Below are 22,879 nucleotides of genomic sequence, written 5' to 3' on the forward strand. Positions count from 1 at the left end.
TCTAGACTTTATGACTGTCTGTCCCCTGGGGCTGGGGGAGCTGTCACAGGGCAGGGAGGGCCAGGGCTGGCAGGGGCTGCTCAGGGATGGGTTTGGCCCGTGTCCCTTAAAGCAGCGACTGCCCAAGCAGCTGCGCTGGCCCCGGGCTCTCCTCCCGGCCTGCTGGGCTTTGTTGGGTGGCACAGCCTGTGCCAAGGGGCGGCAAGGGGCCTGCAGGCCCCAGCTCTGGGGAAACTGAGAACGTCCTGGCCCTATCCACCGTGCTGCCAGCTCGGCAGTGGGGCACAGCACAGGCTCACGCTCCCCACTGCTCCCACAAATGCAGCCGGCCCCAAAACACGTGTTCCTGATACCCAGAAAAACATCAGAACGGGTTGCTGTTGGGGAACACCTGGTTTTCCTGTGATAAGAGCAAGTGTGGCCTTCTATTTCTGCCCGGAAATGATTTGGAAGTGCTCAACTAAACCTCAGCTGACACCTTCCCAAATCAGCTCTTCTGTTGCAATGAAGAGATGGAGCCGTCACCCCAGTGTCCAGGTGGTAGCAGCAGCAAAGCCCGGCCGGCACCAGCGCTGGCTGAGCTCCATGCCCATGAGCAGCCGTGGATGCCCACGGTGAGGGCAGGCAGGAACCAGGCAGGGGCCGCTGTGAGCAGCAGCGGGGCCCCGAGGGGCTGGGGGAGCCCATGCTGAGCGTCCCTGGGCTGAGGGCACATTTCCTCCAGGGGGATCATCTGGGCCTGCACTTCATGAGGCACACAGGGATGTTTTGGGCTCTCTGCTGAGCTGTGCAGGGATCCCTCATGAGGCACACAGGGATGTTTTGGGCTCTCTGCTGAGCTGTGCAGGGATCCCTCATGAGGCACACAGGGATGTTTTGGGCTCTCTGCTGAGCTGGGCAGGGATCCCTCATGAGGCACACAGGGATGTTTTGGGCTCTCTGCTGAGCTGTGCAGGGATCCCTCATGAGGCACACAGGGATGTTTTGGGCTCTCTGCTGAGCTGTGCAGGGATCCCTCATGAGGCACACAGGAGTATTTCTGGCCTCTCCTAAGGTGTGCAGGGATCCCTCATGAGCTGTGCACCAGGGTAAATGTCAGGGTTTTTTTTACTCTTCACAGCACAGCAAAGGGACACTTGGCCAAGGTTTTGCAAGGCTGGGAGAAAGCCTCTTGCAAAGCCTGGGGCCCAAAAGGCTGTGGGCACAGCGGCCGGGCGGAGCCCATCCCCTGGGGCCAGGCCGGGCTGCTCAGGCCGGGCCGGGCCGGGCCGGGCCAGGCCAGGGCCCCGGCAGGGAAGGGCCGCGGCCCTGGGCTCTGATGAGGCTGCTGAGCTCCGCCCTGGCCCTGTGCTGCAGCCCAAGACATTTCCAGCCAGGGCCGTGCCCTGGGCCACAGGAGGCACCGGGGCTACAAGTGAGGCCGCGCCTTCTGGCTCTCAAGGGGGCTGGCTCTGTTCCTTGGGAGGATGCAGAGCCTTGTGCCTCGGCCTGATGGTGCAAAAATCCCCCCAACATCCCTCTGTTTGCAAAAATAAAGGCTTTGTGCTCATTAATAGGAAAAGCTGTATGGGTGGCCTGCAGCTAATGTTCTTTTGTTGGCTGGACCCCAGTCTGTGCTCAGGTCTCAATGACTGACCCAGCCCCAAGCTGCTCTTTCGACTGATTTGATCAAAGGCACTGAAGTTCTGTTGACTACAAATTCTCCAAGAAAACAAGCACAGGAACTTGGCTAATGTCGGTGACAAAAGCAGAGTGCAGAGTTGAACCTTTGAGGCCGCCTCACTGCCACCTCCCCCCACCCTTTTCTTTTTAATTGATTTAATACTTCGAGTGCCAGTTCTTGCATGAAATGGGCCCTCAACAAGGAGCTGCTGGGCCTCCTTGTGGTAAACAGGCAAAATTAAATTAAAAGGAGGCTGATGACTTTTTAAAAAAATGTGCCTGTTTATTAAAACTTAGAACAACAGAGGCCAAGGCCTCAGGGTAAGCCTAGGGCCTGCACTAGGGCCAGCAAACCAGCCACACAACATATTAAAAATGAGTACTTTATTTTTAGCTCTTGCTTTTAATGTTTTCCCAGCCAGCCTCCTTTTCCACTGCAGTATTTTTCTTTGCACAGAAAAAAACCCTTGCTAGATGATGTGACTTAACAAGGAAAACACAACTCACGCACAATGGATATATTAAAGCTAAACATGCAGACTCCCGATATCACAATCCTCATCATTTCTTTTCTGTTTATGTCAGATTGTTTTCAGAAGGGTGAGAACACTATCTGAGATGCCCTGGCTAGTTTGATGCCATAGCCACTTCTTATCTCTCCTTTCTTATGAGCTGTCCTTCCTGTAGTTCCTCTGCCCATTTGTTGCTCTTGGAGCTCTGCCTCCTTCACCTGATTTTTATCTTTTTTCTGGATTTGTGGGGATGTTTGTGTTGGTTTTGTTGTTTTCTTGGTGGTTGTTGTGTTTGCCTGTTTGATTTGGTCACAGTTTTACTTTTGCTTTTTGGGTTTTTTTTTTTCATCCACTTAACAGCAGAAATCAGCTTGTGATTTGTATTGTGAAGTTTTGATACACAGGTGTTGCACATAAAGGTTGTTTTTGTATTTAAAGTCATCTCAGACACAGACCTGCAAGCCCCTGTGACTTTGAGAATGGAGTGCTCTCAGACAGCAAATTGTGCATGAATAGGAAACTTGTAGTTCCTATCTCCATTACACACGGCAAAATGTCAAGGGGTTGGAATGGTACCAGTTGTAGCCTTTCTTTTGCCTTCTTTTGCTGCCATGCCATAAAACCGTGTCAGATTCATCAATGACCTCGGTTCTTCCAGGATGGGGCGTGCAGGGATGATCCCTCAGCTCGTGTGTGCACCTGGTGTGCACCAGGCCAGACACGTGACTGTCATCCACAGCCAGCCTCTGTCTGCAGAGAGAGCAGGGAGCTGCAGCTCTGAGGAACTCAGGGCTTAGGGAGCAAACAGACAAGTCCCTAATTTATATCAGTTACTTCACTCGAGTATTTTCTGCTGATAGATTTTTATTTTCCTGCCCAGAGCTGGAAAAAAAGAACACTGGCAGTTTGCTTTAGCTATGAAGTGAAGAGACTCTTCTCAACAGGTTCCAGCTCTGCCTCTTGTTGGAATTAAAAGCAGAGCAAAACTCTTCTGTAGGTCACATCAAACCAACATAAGTTTCATGAGTCTGTGAAAGACATAAGGGTGTAAAAATTATTCCATTTTATAGTACTTACTGTTTTCTAATTCAGCCATGGGGAAATTATGCCATCATTCACTATATCAACTGAAAAAAGCACTGGAAAATATTTTTTTTTTTTAACTAAGTTTAAAAAAAGGGAAGGAATTCCGTAAAGAAAACCAAATAGTAAGAATACAGTAATTTAAACTTCTCAAAGCCCTTTGATAATGGAGCCCTGAAGCCCAGTCACGTGCAGTGCGGCCTTGGTGGTCCCTTTGAGCCCAGAACTGCCAAGGGTCAGGGCCGGGATGAGCCTTCACCCAAAACAGGCTCCAAGACTGAGTGGGAATCAATCCAGAACAGGGCTCACACAAAGAGCAAAGCCTCAAGGCCAAAGCTAAACCTTCATCAGGTTGGATTTGTTTGAACACTGAACTGGAGCAGATTTGCTTGTCTGGTAACATCACTGTCACCATGAAACTTTACATGAGCTACTAAATAAGCACTGTCCTGTCCTGAGCTGTGTGGCCCAAATACTGTTGAGAACTTGCTCTGCCTCTGCCCTGTGCCCCCGGGGCTGCTCTTGGCCTGGCAGCCTCAGTGGGAGCCAGCACTGGCTGCAGCCCCAGCAGGCCCCCCAGGACAAGGCCCAGCAATGAAGAGGCCAATGAAAGCACTGGGCAGCAGCAGAGCCCTCAGCAGAGTTCTTTGGACAACCACGGACTGGCCACAGCTCCAGTGCAGCATGACTACGAGTCAGGCTACCAATGCTATGAGCAGAGTTACAAGAAAGCTGTGGAGAAAAATCAACAACTGGCCGTCTGCTCTGGTACAGCTTCCGAATGCCAAGATAGCAGCCTGTCAGCACGAGGGGCACGGTGAACAGTGTCACCACCGTGCCTATCATGCAGGACCTGCGCACATCCTGGGGGCAGACAATTCTTGGGAGGCGCACTGGATCCGGGGCAAATATTCCTGTTTCAGTGATAACGTCTGTGGGAGCAGCGGGGAGCGTGAGCCCGTGCTGTGCTGCACTGCCGAGCTGGCAGCACGGTGGATACGGCCAGGACGTTCTCAGTTTCCCCCAGAGCTGGGGCCTGCAGGCCCCTTGCCGCCCCTTGGCACAGGCTGTGCCACCCAACAAAGCCCAGCAGGCCGGGAGGAGAGCCCGGGGCCAGCGCAGCTGCTTGGGCAGTCGCTGCTTCGAGGGACAGGGGCCAAACCCATCCCTGAGCAGCCCCTGCCAGCCCTGGTCCTCCCTGCCCTGTGACAGCTCCCCCAGCCCCAGGGGACAGACAGTCATAAAGTCTAGAGCCAGCAAAGAGATTGTCCCTGTGTCCTGGTTTAGGGCAAATTTGGGAGCAAATGTCCAAAAGGCCCCTCCCCCAGAAATCAAACCCACATGGCCCCTGCCCCCAGTCAGTTCGGGAAAAATTTCCTCAGAGAGAAGTGGAAAAAACCTGTTTATTTAACAGGCAAAGCACTCCCCAGCCCAAAAAATGAACAATACCAGATGACAAAACTCATTTGTCTCTCTGAAGAGATGACAGATTCAGAAAATCTCTCTGGTGGATGGTGTCTCTGTTTTCAGTCCCTCTGGCACTGGGAAAGGCTGCTGCCCAGAGTAGCCCCCCGTGAGCCACAAAGTGCAAGCTCTCGGTGCTTCCCCAGGTGCCGGTCCAGAGCAGGTTCGAACAGATCCAAGAAAAGGGAAAGAAAACCAGTCGAGGGAAAACTTGGACTGCCCCAGCTAGCTAAAGTAACTAAAAAGCAAAGGAGCGTGGTGTTCTGCCCCGTCCGTGCCCAGACAGCACCGTGGAGTTCTGTGTTCCAGCAGACTGGGCAGCAGTGAGTGCAGTCTCTGATAACAAACTCCGTGCTTCTTCTTCTCCCCGCCTTTGCTCTCAGAGCCCCTCTGGAAGGCACACAATATAATATCCAGCATCAACAGAACACACGATCGGGGACGCGAGCATCGTAAGGTCACCCTAGGACACCCAGTGATTGTGCGCTGCTTCTCTTCCCTGCAGCTGCTCCCAGAAACATCCCTCACACTGCTGGAAATGCCCACGCATGGTCTGATCAGTCCCTATGCTTTTCCAGTCTGCTCTCAGAAATTTTGCAACAAGTTCACCAAGACATCCCAGGTTACCTCTGTGAATTGCACACTACAGTTTCCTTCATTTTTTCCCAATACCTGGAAGATCCTGTATATAGTAATGGTCGTGAGGATCTCTGATTCTTTTCAGTCATGTTTTTTGTATTGAGACATGAGATGAAACAGCCTTATTGCTTTTAGTTTTAGCACATCTGGTTTTTTTTCTTAGCATGATGGTTTACTTATTATCTACATGTAAACTTTTTTTTATTTGTGTTTGTTTGTTCCCCAAGCAATTGTTTTGACAATCTGTCATTGACTTCTTAATTAATGTTCCGCATATGAACAATTTTGGCTCTCTTTTTGTTGGAATATAAAGATCTCAGAAAGCTGTATTTTTAATTTTGATGACGCTCTCTCTCCCCACTCCCAGCTTTTACAGTAATCCTTTTGGAAACATCCCTGAGGATAGGTAGAGTTATTTGGGAAGTGCTTGGCTTAACCTGGGTAACAGATTATTATTTTTAGTGCTATAAACCTGGATTGCTTCAAGCTTCAGAGCCACAGTCCTGATTTGTGGCTCACTGCATGGGTGCCTGTCTGAATTAAAACAATGTTTGTGAGGCAGCTGAAGAGCTTAGACCTCAGAGATTTAAATTCCTGGGAGGAGGAGAAGGAAGAAAGGACAAAATCCTGTTTCAAAGGCTGTTTCTTCGTTTCGAAGATGCCAGACTACAGCTGCCTTCAAATGTCATTTAATTCCAGAAAAACCCTCTACAGGGCCAGACACCAGGACAAATTACTCGGCACTTGGCCTCACAATGCATCAACTTGAATCCTAGTGAGAGGCAGACCTTAGTTAGAGTCTGATTCGAGCAAATCCACATTGCGTGAATGGCAAGAAGAATTTGCTTGTGAACAGATGAATATGTCCCACTCAGTAATGAACAAAATTTGCCTTGACTTGGAAGAAAGTAGACAGGGAGCAATGCAGCATTTGGATTTTATCCAGTGAGAAACAGGGCAAGAAGCCGTAACAACTTACCTGTTTTACAGAACACAAGTACTGATACAGCCAATAGTGCACCTCCAGTGTAAAAAATGGGTCTCTTTCGTCTAGTCTGAATCGACCGTCTTTTAGATTAGAACCATTCCCCCACAGTCTGGTCACAGAAGGCCCTACTAAAAATTCCGTCCCATCTCTTTTACAAGCCCCCTTAAGGTACTGAAAGGCAGCAATCAGGTCTCCCTGGAGCCTTCTCTCTTCCAGGCTGAACACCCCCAGCTCTCCCAGCGTGTCTCCAAAGCAGAAGGGCTCCAGCCCTCCGAGCATTTTGTCCCTCCTCTGGACTAGAGCCAACAGAACCATGTCCTTCCTGTGCTGGGGACCCAGAGCTGGATGCAGTACTCTGTCATGGTAGAGATGGAGACAATACAAAGCAACACCCTCCATTTCCAGAAGGCTTCAAACCCTGATTTTATTCTAGCATGCATGCTTTTTCTACATTCTTACAAAGCTCCTAAGTTTACACTTTACTCATTGGTCACGAGAGACAAGCCAAGTGCTGATTGGAATAGGCAGTTGGAGGTTTCTCTTATTTTGTCCTTCTTGCTTTCTTGGTTTCTATGTCAACGACCTTGGTAGAAAATTCTTTCAGCGGTAAACATGGATCCTCTTATCAAACTTCTCTCTGGCTCACAGAAGTCGCTGTAAAAGGCGGGAATCTTTAAAATCAGAGGGTTTTGGGAAAGCTGCAAAAGGCAGGCCTCAGAGACAGCGGAACTGCGATTAGAGCTAAGCATTAACTGTAAGATTTGTCAGCAGAAAAATTATATAAGTAGTGGAAAAGTAAGGACAAATAGTACAATGGTCTGTGTATTAACGCTTGGCTAGAATAAGTCCCTAAGCTACAGAAAATATCTCCATCAAGATATTAGGATGTTCTAAGCTTACTAATGGAGCTCTGTGCATTGGGTTTTAAGGCTCACAATACAAGTAGGTATTGTATTCGAAAGAAGTAAATCAAACAAATATTGTTTTAACAAAAGGTACGTGTGCTTATAGTGATTGGAGAAATCTATTGTCAAGATGCTTTTGCTTTGTGTGATTGGTCAAAAAGCTTTTAAAGTCAGTTGTACCATTAAGTTCTTTGTCTGCTGCTGGGGATGTGAGCTGCTGGCATCTGCCCATTGTCATAACCATGGAATGAGACTGATGCTGGAACAGAAACAGCTCGAGACGCGTTCCTCAGCAGTCCCGTCCCGTTGGTGATTTGTACATAGAGCCCTGGCCAGCAATATAAAACATCTTCCACAGTACTCCAGGTGGAGTCTCAGCAGAGCAAAGAGGTGGAATCAGCTCCTTCAACCTGCTGGGCACTCTCCTTTGCATGCACAAGGCTGGCTCATGTCCAGCCTCTCATCTAGCAGCAGCCCCAAGTCCTTCTTGGCCGGGCTGCTCTCCATCCCTTCATGCCCCAGGCTGTGAGATCAGCTGGGCAGGGACTGTGTCACAACCCTGGGACAGAGCTGTTGGGCAGGATGAGATCCCTGCCAAAGAAGGCAGATCCCACTCCCCACACAACTCCAGCCTGGCCATGAGGTCACAGCAGGCTCTGGGGTCACAGCAGGCTGAGGTCACAGCAGGCTGTGAGGTCACAGAGGTGCCAGAGCCCCGTGGTTGCACAGCACCACAAGGACCCAGCAGTCAGTCCTTGAGCACAACTGTTGCGGCAGCAGCGGCGGTGGCAGCAGTGGTGCTGACATTGGGACAGCGGTGTCAGGACAGTGGTGGCAGCAAGAGCTGGGGACTGGCAGAGGGCAAGGCACCATGGCCCTTGCTCTGCGCCTCTTCCTCCCGCTCCTCCTGGCCGTGGCCCTGCCTGCCAGGGCTGCCCAGGCTGCTCCGCTGCAAGCGCAGGGAGCAGGTGAGCCGGCAGCCTGGCTCCCCTTTCCCGGGACAGCGCTCCCTGCTCCCTGGGAAGTGCTGGGGGATGGTTTTTCCCCTGGGCTTTAGGGAGGCTTTCCTCTGTGGGAGGGAGAGAGCCCCCATGGGCCCTGGGCTGCTCCAGCCACCCTCCCAGGGATGTTGCACAAGGCAAGGAAATCGTGTGGAGAGTGACCAGGGGCCAGCTCAGAGCTCCCCAGGCCCCTGTGCAGCTTTGGCCATGGCCATTCTCATCTGGCCCCCACAGCTGTACCCAACCCCCTTGCAGTGCCCACTTCCCAAAGGCAGAGTGGGATCCCAGCAGACCAGGAAATGGTTCTGATCTCTGATCCCTTCTAGCTTGGGATGGCGACATGGCTTATCCGGATGCCCCATTGGATGACAGCTTGAATCTCTTGGAGAATGCTGGAGGCAAGTTCTCTGTGTGCCTTTCCTGAGAGAATAATCAGTGCCTCATGAGCCATTTCCCTTCCCAGAATCACAGGGTTAAAAGATTCTGGAAAACTTGTCTGGCTCCATTCTGGATCCCTGAGGGATCCCACAGAATGGCTGTCAGTGGCAGGAAGGAGCATTTAGCTGTCCATCGTCCTCCCGTGTGCAATTCCAGTGTGCGCTTCCGTGTGCTCTGTGCAGCCAGGAAGAAGAGCAGAGAGGGAAGAGGCCGGGCCCAGGGCTGTGCCCCGGGGCTGTGCCTTTTGCAGCTCCTTTGCGGGCCCCAGGGGGCCTGAGCTGCTCCTGCTGCTGCTGCCAAGCCCTGGCCCTGCCTCGGGCTGGGTTTAGAGCTGCTGGCAGCTCCAGGGAATCCTTTCTCCTCTGTGGACGGCCCTGCAAGGGGCTCCTTCCATGCCAGTGTGGGGCCACCGCAGGCACGTGGTCCCCCTGGCCCTGCTCCTGAGTGGAAGGCAGAGCTGAGGGAGTGCTTTGGAGGACACCAATCACCCAGGGGCACTCACTGCCACTCTGGCCTGAAGGGGACATGGAACAACTTTCTCTTAAGGTCCTCCTCCGTCGAAGAACACAGACACTGGAGACAAGAAATCCCTGGAGGCAGCCAGACACCTGGACCAGATGCTGAGCGATCTGGAGAGACGCCGTGGTGGGTGCATTTCCCTCAGCCTTCCCCTGGGACTCAGCAGCCGGGGGCTTTCCCTGCACATGTGGACACGCCGTGCCCAGCACAGAGGGAAGGGATCCATGGCAGCCTGGCTGCCCCGCTGCTGCTTTCCTGCCCTGCAGGGCTGTTTCCCAGCCTGGCCTGGCTGCAGCTTCTCCCCAGCCTCTGCAGGAAGGCATTTGGCACCAGCTGGCAGGGAGCCCAAACTGCACCATGGGCCCGAGATGCCTGCAATTTCCCGGTCTCCGGGTAGATCAGGAATGGCACCTGCTTGTAGAAGGGAGTGGCCTGGCCAATCCCAAAAGTTTTGATGATTTCCTGAACCATGAGCTTGACCAGTATTGCCGCTTGAAGATGCCATCTCCCAGAAGGGGAACGGCTCCATCTAATGCAGCTGTGCCTCTTCCTGTCTCCAGAGATGAACCGAAAGGCTGTGCTGAAGGCAGCATTTCCTGGAGGAAGCAGTGGCCCATTGGCAGCCCCTGCTGCAGGAAGTGAGGCGATGCCAGGCACAGTCACAGGAGGTAATTGCTGAGGCTTGAGCTGCCATCTCTGCTGTGTGGCAGGACCTGCCCTCCAGGGATGTTGCACAGGGCCTGCAAAGAGTGTGGAGAGTGGCCAGGAGCCAGCCCAGAGCTCCCCAGGCCCCTGGGCAGCTTTGGCCATGGCCATGGAAATTTGGCCCCCACAGCCTTACTCCACCCCTCTGCAGTGCCCAGTCCCCTAAGGCAGAGGGGGATCCCAGCACACCATGGAAATGGTTCTGATCTCTGCTCCCTTCTAGATGAGAGTGCTGGGATGGCTTCTCCAGCAGCTGGGATGGAAGATGGTTTGGAACCCTTGGGAGCTTCTGCAGGTAACTTCTCAACTTCCCCTCAGTGAATAATCACTGACAACCTGTCAGGAAGCAGGTGACAGAAGCTCCTGTGCCTGTTGAGTTACAGGTGTGTCTGCAGGGAGGATTTTTCAGGCTCCTTTCCTGGTTGCTGCGCACAAGCCCGGCTCCCATCGCAGGGGTGAGTCGTGTGTCCCTGCTGACCCCACAGGCTGAGCCCTGGTTTTGTGGGATCCATTCCGGGGGAAATGGACATGCATTCTCTTAAGGTCCGCCGAGAGGGAGGAACAGATCTACTAAACACATGAAGTCCCTGGAGGCAGCCAGACATCTGGACCAGATGCTGAGTGAGCTAGAGAGACAGCATGGTGGGTGCATTTCCCTCAGCCTTCCCCTGGGACTCAGCAGCCGGGGGCTTTCCCTGCACATCTGGACACGCCGTGCCCGGCACAGAGGGAAGGGATCCATGGCAGCCTGGCTGCCCCGCTGCTGCTTTCCTGCCCTGCAGGGCTGTTTCCCAGCCTGGCCTGGCTGCAGCTTCTCCCCAGCCTCTGCAGGAAGGCATTTGGCACCAGCTGGCAGGGAGCCCAAACTGCACCATGGGCCTGCAATCCCCTGCAATTTCCCCCTCTCCGGCAGGTCAGGAGTGGCACCTGTTTCGGGAAGGGAGGGCCCTGTGGCGGCCCCAAGAGCTGCGGCCTTTTCCTGATCCTTATCCATGTCTTTGAAAAGTAGTACTTCCTGAAGATGCCGTCTCTCCAATGGGGAATGGTTCCACCTGATCCAGCTGTCCCTTTTCCTTTCTCCGGAGATGGACCAAAGGGCTTTGCTGAAGGCAGCACTTCCTGGAGGAAGCAATGGCTCCGTGCCAGCCCCCGATACACGAAGGGAGGAGACGCCAGACAGTGCCACAGAAGGTGATTGCTGTGCCAGGCTCAGCCAGGCTGAGCAATCCTGCTGGGGTCCCTCCATGGGAGACACGTCCCGAAACCTGGGAGCGGCTGCACGGGGTGCCCATGGTGGGGAAAGGGCAGAGAGGGAGAGCAAGGCTCCAGTGTGTCCTGACAGGGTCTGACTCTGTCCCCTGGGGCTGGGGGAGCTGTCCCAGGGCAGGGAGGGCCAGGGCTGGCAGGGGCTGCTCAGGGATGGGTTTGGCCCATGTCCCTCGAAGCAGCGACTGCCCAAGCAGCTGCGCTGGCCCCGGGCTCTCCTCCCGGCCTGCTGGGCTTTGTTGGGTGGCACAGCCTGTGCCAAGGGGCGGCAAGGGGCCTGCAGGCCCCAGCTCTGGGGGAAACTGAGAACGTCCTGGCTGTATGCACCGTGCTGCCAGCTCGGCAGTGCAGCACAGCACGGGCTCACGCTCCCCGCTGCTCCCACAGACGTTATCACTGAAACAGGAATATTTGCCCCGGATCCAGTGCGCCTCCCAAGAATTGTCTGCCCCCAGGATGTGCGCAGGTCCTGCATGATAGGCACGGTGGTGACACTGTTCACCGTGCCCCTCGTGCTGACAGGCTGCTATCTTGGCATTCGGAAGCTGTACCAGAGCAGACGGTCAGTTGTTGATTTTTCTCCACAGCTTTCTTGTAACATGGCATGAAGTGCTGGCAGCCTGCAGAGAGAAACCAGAGAGCCACGGTCAGTCACAGAAGGCTCCTGTGCCCTGTCCTGCCATGGCCTGTGCCCGGGCCAGGCTGCTGGCTGTGCTCAGAGCCCAAACCTCCCGAGCCATTCTCTGTTTTGAGAGAAGGGCAGCGTGGCAGGCCACGTTCCACCTCCTCTGCTTCAGCACAGCACAGCAGCCTCCTCAGCAGCTGCACGGGCGGGATGCCCGTGTGCCCGCTGCCCTCTGCCCGAAGCCCTTCTGCCAGCCCAGCTGTGGAGCCGGGTACCCACCTCTGCAGACCTGCTGCCAGGAGAGGAACCGATCCCACACGAGGTCCTCGTCCTTCTTGAAGGGGATCTCCTTCACAGGCCGTGGCCCCTGGGGTAGCGCTGGCACTGGATGTGCTCCATGGACGATGCAGGTGCTTCCCCATGCGGTCCGGGCACCAGGTGTAATCTTCCTGGGAAAAACAAAGAACAATTGCATGAAAGTCAATTCAAAACAAGACCTGGAAACAAAAAAAACCTACACAGCCTGTCACCGTTTCACAGGCCTGAGGAGGGTCTGACCACTCCATGCGAGAATGAAACCTGTCCACGGGTGGGGAAAAACCCCACCTTTCCCACCCGTAAACGCACCCCTTCCTCAAGGGCCTGCAAAGCAGACCAGCTGGGGCACGGCTTCAGAACCCGTCCCCCTCTGCTGCCCCCATCCACATGGATGGATGCTTTGTCAGGCTGGCTGCCCCCGCCCCAGCCCGTGCCAGGCTGGCTGGCAGAAGCTGTCAGCAAGGCCAGGAGCCGGCTCCCCTTCCACAACATCTGTCCCCTGTCCCACCAAAAAGCAGCTCGGCAGCCGGGGAAAAATTAATATTCCCCAGCGCTGCCGAGCGGGGAACCTGCGGCGCGTGGCCAGGCCGAGCCCTGCCATGCCTGGAAGCACGAGCATCCCCCCGCCCCTGCGCCGGCTGGGGACTCATCTTGATTTCATCGGGGCGCAGAGCGTGTCCTCCAGGAAGGGGCTGCAGCCAAAGCCGGTCGGCTTTGCCCCGCCAGCGGCCAGCTCCAGGATGGTGTTCCCAGCTCCACGTGGTGCTCCAGAAGAACACGCCAGCTGTGCCTCGGCTTGTGGGGACATCCCGATGCCATTGAGCTGCAGGGGGATGTTTCCCCTGTTCCAGTCCGTGGCACCTTCACCGCACTGCCACCACTTCTCCAGTGGCACGGGGAGCACTGAGCCGCTCCCTCCACAACTCGCCGGGGACCAGCGGAAGCATCTCCTCGGCTGCGCTCTCTCCTCCGTGCTGCGGCCGCAGGGAAACGCTCCGGGGTTTTCTTGGAGTGCCACCAGACGCGTGCAGCTGGTACTTGCTGGGCTCCTGGATCCTACTGAGCACAGGGATGGATCTCTGCTGTCTCCTGGGCCAGGCAGGGCTCCTGCAGCCAAGAATGCTCAAAAAGGTCTTCCAGTGATGGCCTGTCTGTGGGGTCCATGGATAAACACCACCTGATGAGGTGCTGGCACTCTGCAGAGAGAAAACAGAAACCGCCGCTCAGCGGGACAAGGCTCCTGTCCATGCTCTCCCACATTCCACAGTGCCCAGGCCACACTAGGAGTGCTCAGAGCTGCAGCCAAAAGCTTCCCATCGATCCTCCCTTTTGGAGGAGAGCAGCACAGAGGCACACGTGCCACCTCCTCCAGCTAAGCCCAGGAGCTCAACCGCCTCACTAGCTGCCAGAGCAGGACGCTGATGTGCCAGCTGCCCCCTCCCAGCCCCGTTCCTCCTCCCGAGCCTTGAAGGCGCATCCCCACCTTGAGACACCCGGGGCGGGAAGAAGAGCTGGCCCCGGACGATGTCCTCGTTTGTGTGGAAAGGAAGGTGCCCGCAGACCAGGTCATGGAGCAGGATGCCCAGGGACCAGATGGTGGCTGGCTGGCCATGGTAGCAGCCAAAGAGGATCCACTCCGGTGGGCTGTACTCCGGCGTTCCTATGGGACACGGGCACAGCTCATCAGGCCGATGCTGCTCCCTCCCTTCCTCCCTCCCTTCCAGCCCGCTCCCGTTCCACAAGAGCCAGCCCCTGCCCCGCCGAAAAGCAACTTGGCTGCAGCCGGCTGAGGGAGGATTCTGCACCCTCCCCTCCCTCTCTCCCTCTTCCCCCTCTGCCAGCCAAGGGGGGAACCTCCGCTGCCCGGCTGGGCCCCGGCTTTGGGCTCACCTGACATCCGGGTGTAGAACGTGTCCTGGAGGATCGTGCCGCAGCCGAAGTCGATGAGCTTCGCCTCGCCCGTGGCCAGGTCGACGAGGACGTTCTCGGCCTTGATGTCGCGGTGCAGGACGCCGCGGCTGGTGCAGTGCCGCACGGCCTCCAGCACCTGGCGGAACAGCCCCCGCGCCACGGGCTCCGTCAGGAACCCCCGCTCGTGCAGGAAGTCCCAGAGGTCCTGACAGCGCTGCGGACGCTCCATGAGCAGCGCGAAGCCGTCGGGCAGCTCGAACCAGTCCAGGAGCCGCACGACACCGCGGAAGCCAGGGCACGACACCATCCACAGCAGCGCCAGCTCCAGGGGCACCAGGGCACCGTTGTGCTGCGGGGGGACCGCGATGCCCTCAGCAGGGACGATGCTGCGCCGCGCCTCGGCCACCCCCTGCCCGGCCCCGCCGCCGCTCGCCATTGCCCGGCCCGGGACGCTGCACGGGCCCCGCTCACTCCCCGCTCGCTCCCCTCGCAGCCTTCCGGCTGCCACCCTGCCGGGCCTCGCCTTAGCCCCGCCCGGCACGCCCCGCCGCCTTCTCCCGCTGGCCCCGCTCACTCACCAGCCGCGCCCACTCTGGGATGCGATCGCGGCACACTCGCTTGATGGCCACCTGCAAGCCAAGGCGAGCGCCGGGCTGAGCTCGCCGCCCGCCGCCCGCCGCCCCCTCCGCTCGGGCCCCGTCTCTTACCGGAGCGCCGTCGGCGAGCTGGGTCCCGGAGTAAACGCTGCCGCAGCCGCCGCTCCCCAGCAGCGGGCCCTCCCGGTAGAGCTGCTCCAGGGGAGGCTTCTCCGCCCGTGCGGGCGGCACCGCGCTCCCGCTCTTCTGCCCCGGCAACCCGAGCGCCCGGCGCGCTGCTGCTTGCCGAGCCGCCCCGGGCTGCGGCGGCTCGGGGCCGGCGGCCGAGCTGACGAGCGGCGGAGCTCGGAGCGGGGAAGCCACCGGCGACGCTGTCGGCGACGGGGCGGGCGCGGGGCGGCAGCGGGGCGGCTGCGGGCGGAACCGCGGCAGGGGCTTCGCTCGGGGCCGGGGCCTCGGCCGGGGCCGGGCCAGAGCCCGCGCCAGGCGGAGCCAAAAGACCGCGCTGCTCCGCCAGCACCAGAGCGAGCGGCACTTCCAGCGGCGCCACAGCCAGTACGGAGAGAGCCCGGCGGAGGCGGCTCCGCGGCGGGACGGGCAGGGCCGGGCACGGGGCGGCCCCACTGAGGGGCGCCTTGCGGGACGCGGCATCAGCCGGGCTGGGAGAGGCGGGACACGGACGGGACGGGACGGGAGTGGAGTGAGTGTGAGAGGGAGAAGGGATGGGGAACGAGTGGAAAGTCGAGCAGAAAACCGGTCGAGAGAAGCGCTGCTGCTGCTGCTGCTGCTGCGGAACCGCCGCAGCTCACGAACGTTCCTCCGTTGCCTCCGCGAACCCAACGGAGGAGCCGCCGCACGCCCCGCAGAACGAAAGAGAGAAACAAACAAATAAAACCCCAAAGGAATTCCCATTAGAGAAGTAACCAAATCAAACAATGTAGCAATAAAGAAGAGTCTTGGCTTGTGGCTTCTTTCTTCTTTGGCTGAGGTGTAGCATTTCATGGGGAAGAATTGGCTCTTCAGGAGTGCAGCATTTAATTTTCAAGTAGAAAAGGGAAATTGTCTCAGTAATGTCACCTCTTTTCATCCTCTGTTGAGACAGTTGCAGGCTGCCAAAAGACATGGTCTGCAATGTGGAACTTGGAGCCAAGTTTCTTTTTCTGCCAGAGGATGAGGAGGGGAAGTATCCCAGAATCATGGAGTCGTGGCATGGTTTGGCTCGGAAGGGATCTGAAAAATCACACGGCTGCAACCCCTGCTGTGGCTGGGCACCCCTTGCACTAGCCCGGCTTGTCTAGAGCTCCATGCAGCCTGGCCTTGAGCACTGTCAGGGACGAGACAGCCACACCTTCTCTGGGCAACCTGTTCCAGGAGAGTGTTTTTTCCTGAATCCCTCTCCTAAACCGACTCTCTTTCCATTTGGATCCATTCTCCCTTGTCCTGTCCTTGCCTGCCCTCCTACAAAGCCCCTGTCCAGCTTTCTTGTAGGTTGCCCTCAGGTACTGGAAGGCCATAGTTGGATCAAGTCTCAGTCTCTTGCCCTGGCTGAGGAAGCCGAGCTGTCTCAGCCTTTCCTTGCAGGAGAGGAGTGTTATCAATACATATTATAATGTTGGCTTTTGCAAATATTAAAATGAATTTTATATGTGTGATGTTCAAGTAACTTTGTTCCAAAGATATATGTGGGAGGGGTTCCTGCTCTCCCTTGGGAGGCAGCAACAGTTTAGAAATCAGCTGCTGCTCTCCACCCCAGAAGAGCTGTCCATCAATGTTTAGCATACCCCCCAGTTCCAGAAAGTTCAGTTATTCTGTTACCACCATTGGCTCCTATTAGAATACCACTCCTCCTCTGTACCCTGATTAGTTCTCTGTATGTCACCCCACTCTGTCTCCCCCCCTTTACCCGTTGCCCGTTGGGTGTTCTGTACCCTAACCACTCCTACTCCTTTGCCCTTAATACCCAGCCCCGCCTTTCCTCGGGGCTTCCGGAGTTCGCTCCCTTCTGGAGAGTTTGTGCCCCCCGTTTCACCCTCCTGTTCTTTCGACGCTCCTGAAATAAAGCCCCTAGGAATAAAGGCACTTCGGAGCCCTCTCGTCCTTACGGTGGAGCTATCCGGGTCCCGCCACATCCTCCCCGCGGAGCAGTCCTCTGAGGGTTTTCCCCCGGACAGGCTGGGCACCCGGGTGAAGCCCGGAGGACTTGTATTTTAATACAAGTGGCGTCCCGAACACGGCGACCACTGCCCTGGTCACCGAGGAGCGTCTCCCGTGAGCGTCCGGATCCGTGACCCCACGCTCCAGGACTTCAAGCGCCGTTTGCCGCCACTTCCAGGGGCAGCTGTACTTCGATTGTTAGAAGGCTTCTGCCTCCTGTCGCTGCTGACAACTCGTGGATATCCGACCCTGCAGCTTCGGGGGAAGCGCCGGATTTCACGAGACCAGCAGCACTCCACCGCCCCGCCACAGCTTTCTTCTTTTCGCTGCGTCCCGGTGTTGGTGAGTTTCGCTGCTCGAGGCGAGCAGCCGACGCAGGCTCTTTCTTTTCTTTTCTCCTTTTGCTTTGGCCGGGGATCTCTCTTGCAGTGGGAAAAATGGGCAACCGCCTTTCCCCTGCACGACGGGAGTTTTATATCCAAGTTAAGTCCGCCCTTGTGTTGGGGAATGTTTCATTTAAAAAAGGGGTTTTAAAATCTTTTGTTAAATTTATTTTCGAACACTTTCCTGACATCTCCATGGACGATGTCTTTTCTGTTTCGTTTTGGGGGAAAGTTGGACGTTACATTTATGATGTTCATGTTACGGGGAATTTTAAAGTGGGGAGATTTTTTCCAATTTATGATTCCATTTTTAATTTAGTTAAATCGAAAGGGGAAAGTTTGGGTCCCAGTTCTCCTACCCCTCATTCCGCCCCCCCCGCTCCTAACCCCACTTCCCCTAAGGGTGGATCGGGAGACAGATCCTGCCAGAATGAGGCACAGGGTTGCTGCCGTCTCCCTGCTGCCTCCCGTCCCACCCTGTCCTCTCCTTGTGTTGGGACTGGCCACCCCAGCACGAGCCCTACCCACTCCCTCGTTCCACGAGTCCCTGACCCCAGTTCTATCCCCAGTTGTCATGCTTGTTCCAATGCTGTTTTAATACCTCAAAATGGCGACGGCCTCATGGCCGGTCGCCACACAGCACAAAAATGCGCCTCCTCCTCCTCCTCCTCACCCCCTCGGGTTCCCGCCACTGTAACATCTCCGCCCCCTCCGTCGGTTGCCGCCCCCGCATCGGGTCCCGCCCCCCATCACGCGTCGATTTCGGTGACGTCGGGACCCTCCCATCCTGCCTCCTTGACCACGCCCCTGGGTGGGCCCCTGGTGGGTGGGACAGGCCTGCTGGAAGGCCACGCCCCAGTGGGTGGGTCAGGCCACGCCCCAGTGGGTGGGTCAGGCCACGCCCCCTCTCCTGCCGCTCCCGGTTCCCACGCTGCCGGAACCGGAAGCAGGCCCAGCCGGAAGCAGGCCATCTTGGCCTGCAGGGTCTCCCGGCACCGGGACCCACCGGCAAGGGAGAGGCTCCGCGCCCTAGCCCGTCCTGCCTCATCATCGGAAGAGGATGAGGACAATGACGACCCCCGGCCAACAACCAGGCCAGGGGAGGGCTGGCCCCAGATCCAGGACGAGGCCATTAAGGATGGGGACCTAGATCTCGCAAGGATCTTTTCTGGACATTCCCTTATACAACACGACCTTCGCTATATAGCGAAGGCCCTGCTGTCCCCCACAGAATTCCTTCTGTGGGAGATACATTGGAAAAAATTGATTAAGCCTCTCCTAACAAAGTATGATCTCAGGGAGGTGTTAGGAGACGGCGAGGAGGGCCTTGAAGCTTTGGCAGGGGAGGGGGAATTTAGCATACCTGAGGACCAAATCCTCCTTCCTGAGAATTTGTTAAGTGACATAAGGGACGCTGGGAAGGAGGCACTGCTGAAAATCCCCAATGGTACCACCCCCCTCCAAAACTTTTCATCAGTTCTTCAAGGCCCTGATGAAACTTTTATCAGGTTCGTGGACAGGTTAAAGGAAGCCATCGACAGGCAAATTGAGAAGGTCGAGGCCCTCGTTTCACCCTCCTGTTCCTGCGATGCTCCTGAAATAAAGCCTCTAGGAATAAAGCCACTTCGGAGCCTTCTCATCCTTACGGTGGAGCTATCCGGGTCCCGCCACATCCTCCCCGCGGACCGGTCCTCTGAGGGTTTTCCCCCGGACAGGCTGGGCACCCGGGTGAAGCCCGGAGGACTTGTATTATAATACAAGGGACCATGGCCATAATTAGAATTTTGCTTCCCAAATTCTGTATATCCAAGGAATGTTCCCAGACAAAAGTAGACAGGACAGACAGGTCAGGTGGGCCCTGTCCTCTGGTGATTTTCTTAGACTATGAGCTGAATGTTTTCATTTGAAAACACCTTGGAGAGTGCCCAGAGATCTCCCAAGGTGGGGTTTTGAGGCCTCAGGCACATGACCACTACATATGGACAAAGGAGCTCTGTGCTCTGCTGTCGTGGTGGTTTTTCATCACGGAAGAGATGTCCTGAGAGAAGCTGCTAGATATTTCCTTTGTGTCTGACAAAAAAACAATCAGTAATTAACTTTGAGAATTGACAATCTGTTAAACCACTAAGGAAACTGCACACGCCTCTGTGAAGACACAAGTTAAAGACGAGGAAGCCTGGCTGGGTGTCTTACCCTTCTCGGCAACAAAGAGGTGCCAAGGCCGGGCCAGCCCCCGTCTGGGCCGGGGCGGGCCGGGCGGCTCCTGCCGTGGGGCCGGGCCCCTTCCCAGGGAGCCCGCCAGGCCCCATCGGCTGCCGGGCAGGGGAGGGGAGGCCGCGGGGCCGAGGCCGGGCCGGGCCGTGGCTGCGCTTGCTGACATCTGGCCGCTGCCAAGCCCTGCCCCGCTGCCAGCCCGGGCCCAGCCAGGATCCGCCGGGCCCCAGGAGCAGCCCCGGGCCGGGCCGGCTCGGCCAAGCTTCTGCCGCCCTTGGGCTTGGCCCGCAACCAGCGGGCAGGGCCAGGAGAAGCCATCGGCCCCGGCCGTGCTGCTGCTCTGCTCTGGCCTGGCTGCTGAGATCCTGGCCCTGCCCCCAGCGCCGCCCAGCCTGACACAGCCCCAGCGCAGCCGCTGCACAAACCTCCATGGCAAAACAGCTCCAGCCGCAAGGACCCAGCCCGGCCGGGCTCACGCAACCATCTGCAGGCCCCGCCTGAGATATTGACTCTTCCCGTGCTTCCATCCTCCCTCCAGGGAGAGAAAAGGACAAAGTCCAGGCACACACAGGAGCAACGGGAAGACACCGAGGTCAGTGAAGAGGAAGTTGAGTCCCAGATGGGAGGGATGAGGAGATGCCTGGATCTTGGGGCTGAAATCCTCTGGTAAAGCTATGGAGAAGGATGGAATTGGTCCATCAGACTCTCCTTTTCCCTATAACGCATTGGAAAGAATGGGGAGATGACTTGTTCAGCAAAGGCCTCCATGCAAAAGGAAGCAAATGTTGAAGTTGCTGTGATCCTTTGAGAAGTTTGAACAGAGATAGATACAAGAGTGATGAGACCCTGTGCCCTCAGGGAGAGAAGAAGAAGACCTCTGTTCCCAGAGATGACGATGATTTCAGAAATAGATGAAGAGAACCTTTGCCCTTAAACAGATCATCTTTAAACTAATAGCCCGTAAGTTGACATGGCACATAAACACAGCTGTGGGAAAAGCTGTGAAAAAATGGGAGGGACTTCACGACTGCAGATTTTTCCAGGCAGCTGATATTTGTGGAAATGAAAAGCCATGAGATAACTGTTTTCTTGGGGAGAAGTCCCCATAAGATTAACAAGAGGAACTTCTCTCTGTAAGTGAACTGAAGAAAGACTATTCTAGAGGTGGTAAAGTGACTGAAAATTTTAGGCTTTGTCTCTTTATATTGTCAGGTTGTACTGAGAGAGGAAGCGTTCTGAAAGTTTTGTTCTGATTCTTATTAGTCTTTCTTTTACTTAGTATTCTAAACTTATCTTTATACCCTTTTAAACTTTTGAGCCTACTTTGCCTTTCTCCTAATCCTATCTCACAGCAGGAAATGAGTAAGTATATTCTAGTGAGTGCACTGGTAATTAGCCAGCACTGAACACACCACACTAATTGATGCACTGGCCGAGAAATCTCAAATTGGTGAACCAAAACCACTGAAGAAACTTCCTGATGAACTGCCCCAGTCAAGAGGGAAATCAAGGCAGAGCCATGGTTTGTCAGGATTTGCTTGATCCTAATGAGCCCCGTGGTGCATTTGGAGCTGAGCCCTGGAACCTCAGGGCCTGAGAGGAGATTGCACAAACCTTTCCAGGAGTCAAAGCCAGAAGAAAAGCCCAAAGTGTCTCAAAGCATTAATGGGACCCAGTGAGGTCCATCCCCAACACAGGCTCCTCATGGACCTCTTGGAGGAGAGAACTGGAGGCCAGGATGGCACAAAAACCTCTCAGAGATTCAAAATGGCACAAAAACCTCTCAGTGTGGAAAGGAAAATCAAAAGTACCTGAAAAATCTTGAGTATCTCAAAGTATTAATGAGCCCCACTGAGTGTCAGTACAAAGCTCTCCAGGGACTCGTTAAAGCAGATAATTGGGGCCATGATTGCACAAACCTCTCACAGAGTCTGTATCCAAAGGGAAACACCAAGTGCCTTCAAAGAACTGAAGTACCTTGAAGCATTAATGAGCCCCACTGAGTGTTGTTCCTGACCAAGCCTCTCCAGGGACTAACTACAGCAGATAATTGGAGGCCATGATTGCAGAAAGCTCTCAGAGACTGCAAGGCAAAAGCCAAAGCCAAAGTCCTTTGAAAAACCTGCAGTCCCTGGGAGCATTGTGGAGCCCCCAGGGCCATTCCTGAGCAAGGCTCCCCAGGGACTCCTTCCAGCAGATCCTTGAGGCCACTGGGATGTGGGCTAGGGGGGGATGCTGAGGGCAGGACAAGGGGCTGACAGTGCCCAGCCTGGCTGGGGCTGTGCCAGGAGGCCCCAGGGCCTCAGGACAAGGTGTCTCCTGACAGCCCTTGGTGGCACAGAGCCTGCTGTGCCCCACGGCACGAAGACTTGGCTTCTCTTTGTCCCCACCTGTCATCAGTGCCTCCAGTTCTCTGCTCTGCCTGGGGCCTGGGGACACTTTCTCACTCGTGTCCCTCACTGGGACCCATTAAAAGTCCAAGAAACTTTGGAGTTGGATTCTGACTTGGAGCTCTGGAGAGGTTTCTTCAGCTCCCTCTCAGGGCCTGATGTTCACGGCCTGAGCACAAAGCCCCAGAGGCTCATTCAAGTCCTTGTGCTGTGTCTGTGCTGCTGAGCTGGGCCGGCCTCCTGGCACAGAGGGTGATGCTGGTAAGCAAGCAGAGGTTCAAAAGCACATTTCTCTGGATGAGCAGCTCTTCTCCCAGCCCAGCAGGGCTGGGGCACTGCCTGCAGCCAGCGCGGGCACAGCCCAGAGGCACAGAGAGCTTCAATCAGTCAGGGCTGGGAAGGTGCTGAGAAGTGCCTGGGGCAGAATCACTGCCAGCCCTTGGCACAGGAACCTCTGGCTGCAGGACAATGCAGCTGCAGCTCCTGCAGTGATCTCCTCAAGCTGGAACATGCCAATGCCCACAGACCTGTGAGTACAACTCTGAGTAGTTCTGGTGCAGGGCAGGTGAAATGCTCATGAAGCTCTGACATGCTGAGGGGTTCTGATCAGTCATGGAATATTTCCAAGACAAGGATTTTGATAAAAATGAGGAAATTTCTAAAGACTTTGTATTCAGCTTCCTGCTATTGGAGAAAGGCAGGGATGGGGGATAAATATTAACGGCATAATGAATATTGACAAGCACCTGAGACATGTGAACTGTTAGTGATCAGTAGGTTCACAGGAGATCCCTAATGTGCTTGCAGCCCCTCTGCCCATGGACAGCAGCAGCATCACCTTTGCTGGAGCCATCCGGCTCAGTCTGAGCTCTCCTTTCTCCAAGCTGCAAACAGAACCTGCCCCCAGCCAGTGCCCTGCAAACAGGCAGGGTTCTGTCAGGACAAGGAGAGGGCACAGAGATTTGGGGTCTGTGCGTGCTGGCACAGAGAGATCAGGCACAGGGAAACACGTGCGGGAGGAAAATCTCCAGGAAGCAGAGAGAAGATCAGGGAAGGAGAGAAAACAAAACCCATTACTGCTGTGGCAGGGAGAGTTTAGAGATGTG

At 55.7% G+C, this 22,879-nt stretch overlaps 2 pseudogenes; one reads left to right on the forward strand and one right to left on the reverse strand.

Moving 5' to 3' along the window:
- LOC128820668 (uncharacterized) overlaps positions 1-22,879 on the reverse strand; it is a 1,438,581-nt pseudogene that overhangs the window by 616,946 nt on the left and 798,756 nt on the right.
- Positions 1-22,879, forward strand: part of LOC128820667 (uncharacterized) — a 2,212,279-nt pseudogene that overhangs the window by 77,458 nt on the left and 2,111,942 nt on the right.

This window comes from Vidua macroura, chromosome 30, assembly GCF_024509145.1.
Source record: "Vidua macroura isolate BioBank_ID:100142 chromosome 30, ASM2450914v1, whole genome shotgun sequence".
NCBI lineage: Eukaryota > Metazoa > Chordata > Aves > Passeriformes > Viduidae > Vidua > Vidua macroura.